The 10,680-nt window shown below is 38.7% G+C and overlaps 1 long non-coding RNA gene across 4 annotated transcripts in view; it reads right to left on the bottom strand.

Moving 5' to 3' along the window:
• The window catches only part of LOC135279326 (uncharacterized), a 21,729-nt gene extending 15,496 nt beyond the window's left edge, over positions 1-6,233 (bottom strand). For all 4 annotated transcript variants that reach the window (XR_010346603.1, XR_010346604.1, XR_010346605.1 and 1 more), the window contains exons 1-4: positions 6,108-6,233; positions 4,955-5,095; positions 3,964-4,001; positions 874-2,005 (exon numbers count right to left, since the gene is read on the bottom strand). This is a non-coding gene — a long non-coding RNA (uncharacterized LOC135279326). The remainder of the gene's footprint in view (positions 1-873; positions 2,006-3,963; positions 4,002-4,954; positions 5,096-6,107) is intronic.
• Positions 6,234-10,680: the final 4,447 nt, after the last annotated feature.

The following is a 10,680-nucleotide window of genomic DNA, read 5'->3' as shown; positions in this document are numbered from 1 at the left end:
AATTTATAGCATCATTCTCCCCTCTGAATAAACAACTATTCTGTCCCCTCCAATTACAACACACAAAGCTGACTGCTACATGCAATGTCAAATTTACACTGGTGCCTTTTATCAGGATTTCCTTTCATATTGCTCTCTAAGCAATGACTTTGTAAGGAGATTAACTGCATTATATGCCACACATTAAACAAACCCACATGTATACAACACAGCTTTTAAGAGATTTCTCTTTTCCCCAGGATAGCCCTTCCTGTCTTAGAATGTCTTGGTTTTTCTTGGTTTTTAGCACCCCATCCCTCAAGCACTGGTCCACTACCACCACCACCAGAGAGGAGTTCAAGCCATATCCAGTATCCATCAATACTGCCAATAAATCAGGTGGAGGTAGATTTATTATTCTTATTTCATGAGGAAATTGCTGATCAGCTCTGCTTGTTATTCGAGATAAAGGCAACAGGAAAAAATGCAGAGACTTGCAATAAAGACAAGGCATACATTTTCCTACAAAGGCATCTTCTAAAGGGAATTCCTTTAAAAAGTTCATTTAGCTTTTTCCTTAATACCTGTTCATTTTTTCTAAAAGGTATTCTCTCACTAATTTCTACAGTTTACAAAACCCAGACTAAATAAAACCTGACAAAAACAAACCACAATCTTCCCAAGTGCCATGCAACCCACAGCAAGATAACCGACAAATTTATGTTCATTCAGTGACATAAACTTTGGCCACCATAGATGTTTTCCAAGGGACTCTCTAGCTCCTGTAAGCACCATCTTTCAGGAGACAGCCCAGAGTAGCAATTTTTTGCTGAAATGGATCCCAAATACTCTGTAGTTGGAAAATAGGTGGACTCTTCCTTCCCACAGACTCACCTGGTACCAGGCAGTGACACCCAAGAGAACCTGGGTGGGTGAAGAGCCACTTCTTCTCCTTCAGGTTGCAGGTTTTTTTCTTTGCTTTCCAAGGACTCAGCTGGTTCTTCATATGGAATTATTCCATTTCATGTTTCCTGCTCACATCCACACAGCACTATCTCCCCAAACCTGCAGATCTGGGATACTGGAGGATCTGTCTCCCCCTGCCACTCCCTCCTGCCTTCCCTTGCCTCTTTTCAAGACTGGGAATGTTTATTCTCCCAACTCCTTTTGCTATTTATCACATCTCTTTCATCACCTGCAGTGCTTTTCCTGATTTCTATTACTTTTTGCCATATATTTTTCCTTGACTTTCTGTCAACACTCCTGGCACCCTAGAAAGTTCCCATTTTTTAACTCTCTTCCTATCCAAGCTACTAAAACAAAACTCTGCAGAATGACTGACCTTGACATATAGGTCTAAGAAAAAAAGATTTTTTTTTTTTAATTACTGTTACTATTACAAATACTGAGTATTATTACTGAATCAGTTAATGAAAAACAGATCAAATATGCTTCTCTTTTTGTAGGGGCTGAAATAATTAAAATGCATGATGTAATTGTCCATACTTTTTCTGTGAAAATAAGAAACCTACATTCAACAACTCCATGTTCAGCTGTTTTTCCAGCTGGAAAGAAGGAAAAAAAATTAGAATATCCATTCATTCTCTGAAGAGGAAGCAACCAATCTTTACACAACACAAATTAGTTTATCTAGAACTAATATTTTATATTTAACATAGAAGCTGATCCAAGATCTTGGCTTCATCCAGATGAAAGGCAGGCTGCTTGTATGCTGGTGAGGCAATCCTACTAAACTAAAACTAGAATTGTGCACATGGAAAATACTTCTATACAAGCAAAATTAAGGGAAATAAAAAACTGGAGACTCTGGAAGCAGTCATCAGCAAAACCTTTCTTTAAATGGACATTTTCCAGGTACCAAAATGATGAGAAGGCATTATACATGCAGCCTAAGAAGTTATTGAGGTGAGGATGTAATGTGTTCATGTAGCCAGAAACATCAAGTTTCCTTCCTCTAGGGTACCCCCTCTGGGCTTTAGGCACACAAGTGATGGAACATTTGCACCTGGAAAGAAACCAATAAAACAAAAATGTCCCTAAGATACTGGAGTAACACACATACACACCCACACCTGTAGTGAGAGATTGATTTGCCTTCCAACAGGAACTACAATCCCACAATCTCTGTGACCCACAGACCTCAGAAAGAAAACCATGCTCACTCCTTACAAAACTGTATTTCAGAGTGTATCCTTCGCCCTCTCAGAGGGGCAGGAATGGGATGCTCACCCATGGTGGCACCAGAGAAGGAGGAGCACAGCCAACCCTCTCATTATTCAAACACCCTGTGATGCTGGGGACACCAGAAACAAGCAGTCACCTTGGCCAGGAGCAGCTGCAGAGGCAGCAATGGAGCCTGTGAGCTCCTGCTTGCCCTTTCCAGCCCCAGGGTGGGATTCTGCCTCTCCCTCAGCAGCCACACACACAGAACAAGCACCACTGGAGGTGGCTTCACCACGTGGCTTTGCTCCCCTCATACACACTCAGGTGTGCCTGCACACATGCTGACACAGGGACACATATTTCTGATCCTTTCATTTGTTGCAACAGTGCATCCATGGTAAATACATCCATCCTGCTGCAGTAAATCATCATTTTACAATGGATATATACCTATATTATTACTGTAATACTGATGTACTGAACCATTAGTATAAAAAAGCAAGCAGGTGATAAAAATGATGCAAAGACTCCCATAAAGTAAGAAACAAAACCCAAACTACTGTAGCAAACATTAGCACTGAGATAAGTAAATTAGTGATTATTCTGGAGATAAATTAGTGGGTAGATAGGAGTAGGTAAAGTATACATGGCTGCTTGCATCTTTTCCAGTTGGGAGCTGTGAGCTGTGCCTTCTAGAATCTATGTAGTGTCAGAGCAATAATATGGATGGATATTTAAGACTAGGCTATGACCATGACTCTGAGGCAATTGCCTTCCATAGAAGTCAGCACACCAGCAAATTTCATCCTTATTAACTTCGCTGCTTTTATACATCGCACTAATTAAAAACCCTACCATAAAAGTTGCTCTCAGACACTTTGCATAGAGTAAATATGCTGTGGGAATCCAGTGTAACTGCAAATTTGCCTCTAAGTAGAAAACACTCAGTGACCCTGAAGAGATCAATTTTTAGGCAGCCATACAAGGTATCCATGGAACAGAAAGATTAACTCTTCTCAGCATATTTCAAGACTCACAGTGAAAATCTTCAGAGAAAACATACATTCAGAATGGCTTTGGAATCCAGACCTAATATATGGAGAAACTTTCAAAGCAGGTCATTTATTTGACATAATTGTGCTAACATCCCTTTAAGCTGTGCAAACCAGAAAGATCATTTCAAAATATTAACTTATTTCTTGCTATCAACAACAATGCAATTAATTCCCCTCAATAAAGATTGTTTTTGCAAAAGAGCAATAAGGTGCCTCTGCAGGGGGCATCATTATCATTAAATAATCACACCCCAGGAGACGGGAGGCACTGCGCTGCACCATGTACATTTTTGCACTCCAGAGTATGATTAGTTTGTGTTAACCACACCCCAGAACAGCTAATTGGGAAAAGACTATAAACTGAGGAGGTTTCTGGGTTCCTTTTATTTTTGGAACTGACAGGGAAACCAGGAAGTTTTTTTCCAGTCCCATGGAAAAGGTGGCCAGGTGTGACCTGGCAAGACACCGTCGTGCTCTGGCTGTCACTGCAGCCCATAACACCAGCCTGCTGTGGTAATGCACATTAATATCTGCATCCTCACAAAAATACATGAGCCATCCCCCATGTGTAACAAGGAGCTAGGTTAGGACTTCGGGATAGTGTGTTTTCATATGAAAACCAAACCAGGTCCAGCTGTTCTGCACAGATAGAATCATGGAATCATTAAAGTTGGAAAAGACCTCCAAGATCATGAAGTGCAACCTTCAGCCTCATACCATATCAGGAAATGCCATGTCTACTCACTTTTTGAACACTTCCAGGGATGCTGATTCCACCACTGCCTATATATATGCAGGAAAACAGACACATATTATTTTAGTAGAATGGCTGCTTCTTATCTGCTGGATGTTTTATATCATTTTGGACAGTCTGCTCTGATATATGGCAAACCTTTGGAAGTAGATGGAATTTTTTAAAAATACATACTTCCAGAACATAGATAATTGCTTTGCATGGTGCTGGATTCCTGAGGACTCAGTGGTTGGGTTTTTTTTTCTCTGTTTAAACCAGTGGTGTGTACCACAGAACGCACCCTAGCAATTAGGTACCCCTGCTATGCATGGAAGCTGTGATGAATACACTCTAGATTTGTCAATTTTCCCCTGCTGAAAAGAACACGTAAGAAAATTGTGAAAGAATCATCTCACAATTTGGTTTGGAATAAAGCAGAAACCACCTCCTCATTTTGGAGATGAAATTCAAGCCTGCTTTGACAGCCTGAGGCATGGCTTCAAAGGCAGCTGCATGGGCACAGGATCAGCACTGTGTATCCAGAACCATGAGAAGGGGCAAAGAAGCTCAATGACTGCCCCAGAGTGAGCCAAGCCTCGCTGATGGAATCCTAGCAGCCCTTTCCTGGGATACTGCAGACCCCTCAGTATTTTCTGAAGAGGTAAGGGAAGCAGGAATGCAGGAGAATGGGAATTCCTCAGGGGAATTCCTGTGGGGACAGCATAGAGATGCCCCCCATGGGTGTGGAGGGCACACACCCAGGACAAGCCACATGACCAGGGACAGAATCCACAGCCACCTGAAGACTGTCAGAAACCCTGGCCACAGCAAGTGCTTGCCACACACCAGCCCTCTGGGGGTAGGGCATGACCCCTAGACCTGTGCAGAGCAGATTAGTGAGCAGCACTTGTTGCTTGTATTCCTAGCTTGGGCTATCTCTGTATTCAGTGTTGTTACCCATTTCTTATCAGAAATTGAGAAGACTGGAAATTTTCTACAAGACCTGTGGGCTGGATGCACCAAGTCTTGCCAAAGAACCCCCCTTCATCCGCAGGAGTCAAGAATTTTGCTGGGTTGGGAGTGTCATTAAAGCTGAATTAGCAAAGCTTCTCCCATTTGTGGGTCAGACCAAGTTGAACAATGGCTGTTAAGAGAATAAAACAAAAAATGGGAAAGGAACTAGAGATACAGTAACTCAAATGAAACAAACAATACCATATGCATGAAATAGCAATATACTTATTGTTAACACAAGTTATTTTATAATCAATATTTAAAGTATTTTATCAGGAGTGTAACTGATACTTCATGACTATGTATGTGCAGCCAGTAAGGTATAGATTTATAAAAATGAGGGTTATCATAGCTTCAGTGTAGCAAGGCACAGCCGTTTTAAAATTGAAATTCTCAGATTTTATCAGTTATCTCTTTCCACAGGATAATGTAACTTTACAATTACTTAGCTCATAAAGAACTAATTTCATTCAGCTTCCAATAAATACTTTCAAAATAGGAGTCTATGGCAAGATTTCTTGAGTGGTCGAATCATGAACAATAATGGTCATACAGACTTTGAAGGAAAGTCTTGATAATGAGATTAATACCTGCAGGCTTCCCTCACAAAGATGTAGTTTTAGAAGCAATTAATAATAACCTCCTTTTTCTATTTTTTGTATTACAAAGAAAATAAGTTATTGATTTCAACTGCAAAAATAACTATTTGCATAACATTGTTGATTGTATGTTCTACTAGCACAATCAGGATTAATTGAAGCAAAATATTTTATTATTTTTAAATGGGTAAAGATTTTATATATATTAGCATTTGAATCTGATTAGAAGAGTCTGTTTACCAGCACTATTAGGAGCACAGCTCATATTACCATATTCAATCCACACTATGGCATAAAGCCTTCCTGTTGACACCTCTGTACAGACTTGTGGGCAGACCATTGAAGGCATTACTAAATTTTAAAAATTATGAGTACTAACAACTATTTCTCAAATTTTCTTGCATTCTAGATATGATGTTCTTAATTAAATACTGTGAGTGAAACAGCAGACAGTAATCTGTGGGTATTCTACCACTTTTTTCATTTTATACACCTGATAAACTTCCTTTTTAGCCCCATGTTTGAATGTGGGAGGAAGCTCACCTGGCAGAAGGGCAGCCAGAGCACCTAGTGCAGTCTGTGTCAGTTGGTGATGGAGGCAGATCCCTGCCTTTAGGTGGTGCTTCTGCTCTGGGAGGGAAGTGTCAGGTGCCACAAGTTTGATAACCTGGATACGTCCTTGACCTACAACAGGGCAAAGCCACAAGGCTGTGATGAAGTAATGTTATTCCTACCACACTTCAACCTTCTCAACTGGGCATATTCCTAAACAGATCACATTTGCTATGCAACCACATCTAAACTTTATTTTATATTTAAATTGTCTGCATGGTTACCTTAAATTAACTGGTTTTTGAGAACAGCTTTTCAACGAGTACAACAGTTTCAAATGTAAAACTGAGGCAGCCCAGTGATACCAATTTAGGTTGATGAACTAGTCATGCAATATACAGGCTCATTTAAAAATTTATATTCATACTCAGGTTCTCAGTCTGAGTAAACACCAAATTCTTTCTGGTTCTCAGACTGAAAGATTTTTTTTTTCTGTAGCTTATTTTTAAAATTAATGCATCATCAACCAAATGACTGACATCACACTGAGCAGGAGCTTTGGTAGCATCTTTTCTCATCTGGTGTTTCCCTCCAGCCACCAGCAGCCAGACAACACGTGTGCTTTGCTGGGCCAGGTGTCTGTGAGAGAAAAATGCATCCTCTGCTTGAAACAGCAGCACTGGATTGCTGTGGCCGTGAAAAAGGGAGAGTTCTACTACACTGGAGGTAGAAATGGATCACTTCATGTGCATGGTAAGAATTCACCTTATGGTCCCCAGTTCAGCCACCATCAGAACATCAGAGTTGTTTTTTTGTCTAGCTGGGTTATGCACAAATTTTGGACTGTCACCAGTTCAGGAGAGGAATCTCATCTGATCTGTTTTCTCATGTTTGCTTTCCCTGAACAACTCCCAGCTGAGACAGATGCAATCAGAGATTTAACCAGAGAATTTTCAAATCTTCCCACAGCAATTAACATAAAAAAATTTCAAAAAAAGAGTAGGAAAGAGAACCTTGGGGGGGTGGGGGGGTGTCAAGATGGAGTGTCAAGATTCACGGACATTAGGTTTTAAAGATGAGTACTATTTAGGACTATTTTTTTTGCCCCAGTATTTGACTAGCTCAACTTGCTAGCAGGAAAAATAATTTTAAACTCAAACAAGTATAGCCAGTTCTTGAATTTCAGCTGGTTTGAATTTTTTAAATCTCTGATAGTCTGGCTAGTCATCCAACATGAATAGAAACAAAATAAAATGACATGGGACCAGTCCACAGGCAGATTAACAGTCACGGAGAGCACAGAGAGAAAAATGCAGCAAAAAATTAAAGGAAAATTCTAAATATCTAATAAATCTGAGAACTTCATAAACATTTTACACAGAAGAAAGAAACAAAATATGGCAACTAAATTATGCATTCAGAATCGTATGCTTAACTGGGATACTTCGCACTTGGATTTTGGTGAATGCCGCTTTTAATTCCATTGCAGATGTTCGTATTCATAACACGACTATGCCCAAATTTAGCCAATATCAAACTGCTTTTATATGTATACTACAAATACCAAATGCCTGCAAAAGAGGCAAGAATTAAAAAGTAGAGAATATAAACTGGACTGTGAAAGAGGAAAAGGAGAATAGATGAAAATCATTTTTAGAAACATCAGTCCTTGGAAAAATCACTATTAGCAAATTATCAGTTGCTTCTTCAAATAATAAGACTTTTAATCAATATGCAAAAAAATAATCAATTCCATCTCTCATTTTTTTATCCTTCTTTCTTTTGCTCTCATATTTTATGTACAGTAACTCACATTTCTCAGCCCACTGTGTAGCTATGAACTGAAAGCAAATATTCAGACAGTAAATGAAGCTGCAGTTTGTATTTATAATGCTCCTATAACTATGTATATATATATTATACAATCTCAATCTCTGTTAAAAAAAGAAGCAGTTCAATAGAAAGAGATCATTTTATTAAAAAATCATGAATGCAACTGCACTCATTCAACCTTAGAAATGTTTTGATGGCTTTTCAGCGCTGCAATATATTTAGATGGGAATATGTCATTAATATAAACAGCAGAATAGAAACTATTAAACTAACACAATTTAAAACTGAGCAAACCTGAGTATTTGATTAAAGTTTTTGTGCATTCTATACACTTGAACAGGTAACATAGAAGCATAATATTTTTGTTGATTTTTAATTTGTTAGAAGTATTACAATTGAAAAGCTAAATTTTCCAGTAGTTTGTATTTAGAAATTAGAAATCTGGTCTTGTAGGAACTTCTTTAGTCTTATTTCCCAGGCTATACTCTGAATTTCAAGCAAAGTTTAAGACAGAAAGCAGCAATGATGAACATTGTAGGAACCATCTTCTTTGTTACAAAGCAACAGTAAATGTGCTGAGTTTGAGTCAGTGTACATTTAGTAACTTTCAGTGATAAGAATAAAATCCAATTCCATATATGCTTAATGCATAAAGAATTTTTTAGGAGATTTGCAAATAAAACACTGTGGTTAGAAAGGTCATCCATTAATATGTAGCCAAGCCTTTAATGGATGTGTTTATTTTTCTAGACTGAATAATTAGCTGAGCATTTTTTCCCCCAGAATAACATTGCATTGCATAAATGCAGAGACTTGCTTACTAAAAACAATTTAAATTGCACCTCGCACACAGCATGTGCAACAACTGTGCTCCTCTCTCTAGGATATTAGGGGTAAATTTTTAAAGCAGTGCACAGAACATAATCTTGTTATTTCCTAAATGGATTTGTGTGCTTAAGACTCACACACTGCTTTGAAAAATTACCCCTTCAGAAGATTGACCTGGGCAAGGAACCGGAGTTTTAAACCTGGATTGAAGCAGAAGTTGTAACCCAGCTTGGCAGCAAAGGCTGGCTTAGCAAAACGACTTGCTGTAGTCATACTACGGTTTGAATGGCCAAATTAAAGAAACTAATTCTTATTCTAATCACATCCAGTGGAATTCTGATATGCTGACACCCAAAATTATGGCTCTGTCATTAGAAAGAGAATGAGTGGGAATGTTTTGAAATTTTTTCTGTAAATTATGAAATAGACAGGGGCCCAAATGACAAGATATGACACTTTTGTTTTTTGATTATACAGTTAAAAGTTTTTAGTACTCAGCTACATTTCAAGGGTGAATCACATCAGAGTGGATCTAATCCAAATGAAATACCTTTAAGATTCTTACTTCTTCAACTATTAGAGATCTATCATGTCTCCTGCATGAAGCCTCATTTTCGTGTTAGAACAGATGGGCAAAATTGTCATTAACAGAAACTGACAACTCTAAAACTGAAATATAGATTTAGAAAGAAATCTAATGAATTAAATCAATGTTATTGCAATGAAAGCCAAAGAAATTAATAGTGATTTGTAAAGTTACCCTCTATTTTAACCTCAGTATATTTTAGTCAGTGTGATTTTACATTCACAATACCTTTTCAGACTCATTGTTAATGTCTTACTGTGTAATACACTCTTGTCTTAATATATCATCCACTCTTAGGGGAGTACGACTCTGGGCTCCATTCAACCAGACCAGCCTGCAAGATGCTGAGAAACATGACAAATCCAAATTTAGTTGCATTTCCCCCTGTCCTGCAGCACAGAGGCAGTGGCACTTGAGTTTCATGCACTTCTAGAGAAGACCCCCTATGTTTACACATTTCTAATCAAAATTACTCACAAGGATGCTCAAAACTCACTTCAAATAAGCACTCAGCTTTTTTAAAAGCTTATCTAAAGTATATATGTCATTTATTTCCAGCCCTTTAGCTCCAAAATTAAATATTTTCCAGCTAATATGTCTTGCTAGATATGTGGGGGTGGTTTTTTTTTCATTTGCATAGTAATGCAACAATTACATTTTTTAACACAGCACATATAAAGCCCTGAACGAGGACAAGTACCTTCACATTGTCCAAGGACACTTTGTTGTGAAACTATGGAAGCCAGTCGGCAATATATCAGATGGTTATAAATTAATTATCAGAGTCAAAAGACTCATCCCAAATTGCAATGGGAGCAGAAGCAACACTCCCAAAAGCCCTCCCAGGCGAAGCAGCTGCAAACTCTGCTAGTCAGAACTGCTCTCACCCTGCCCATGCTCACAAAGCTGCACGAGTTGTGCTTTAGACAACTTTCTACAAGATAACTGTTTTCCATTTAGCCCTTTTTCTTTGTCAAATAGAAGGGTTTATTTTGGTAATCTGCAAGGAAAGGAAAAGCAGAATTCCACACAACCCCTTTACTTTTGTAGGTTCAGGTAGGCAGCTGCATAGAGTCTCCTTTCCTGGGGTCTTCCTGCCTCAAAAGCCACCTGCACACAGTCCTGAGTAACGTGGTCTAGGGGACCCTGCTTGAGCAGGGAGGCTGGACTAGAAGACCTCCAGTGGTCCTTGCCAACCTCACCTACTCTGGGATTTAATAGAACCAGTGTTTATTCAGATTGCAAGGCAAGGCTTGAAGTAAAAAAAAGTAAAACAAGCTGTACAGCTGAAATACTAGAAATGGTGCTAAAAGCTCA

The sequence above is a fragment of the Passer domesticus genome, chromosome 12 (assembly GCF_036417665.1).
Source record: "Passer domesticus isolate bPasDom1 chromosome 12, bPasDom1.hap1, whole genome shotgun sequence".
NCBI classification, from domain to species: domain Eukaryota; kingdom Metazoa; phylum Chordata; class Aves; order Passeriformes; family Passeridae; genus Passer; species Passer domesticus.
Note: the sequence above shows the minus strand (reverse complement) of the source record. Positions and strands in the feature narration are given on the sequence as shown.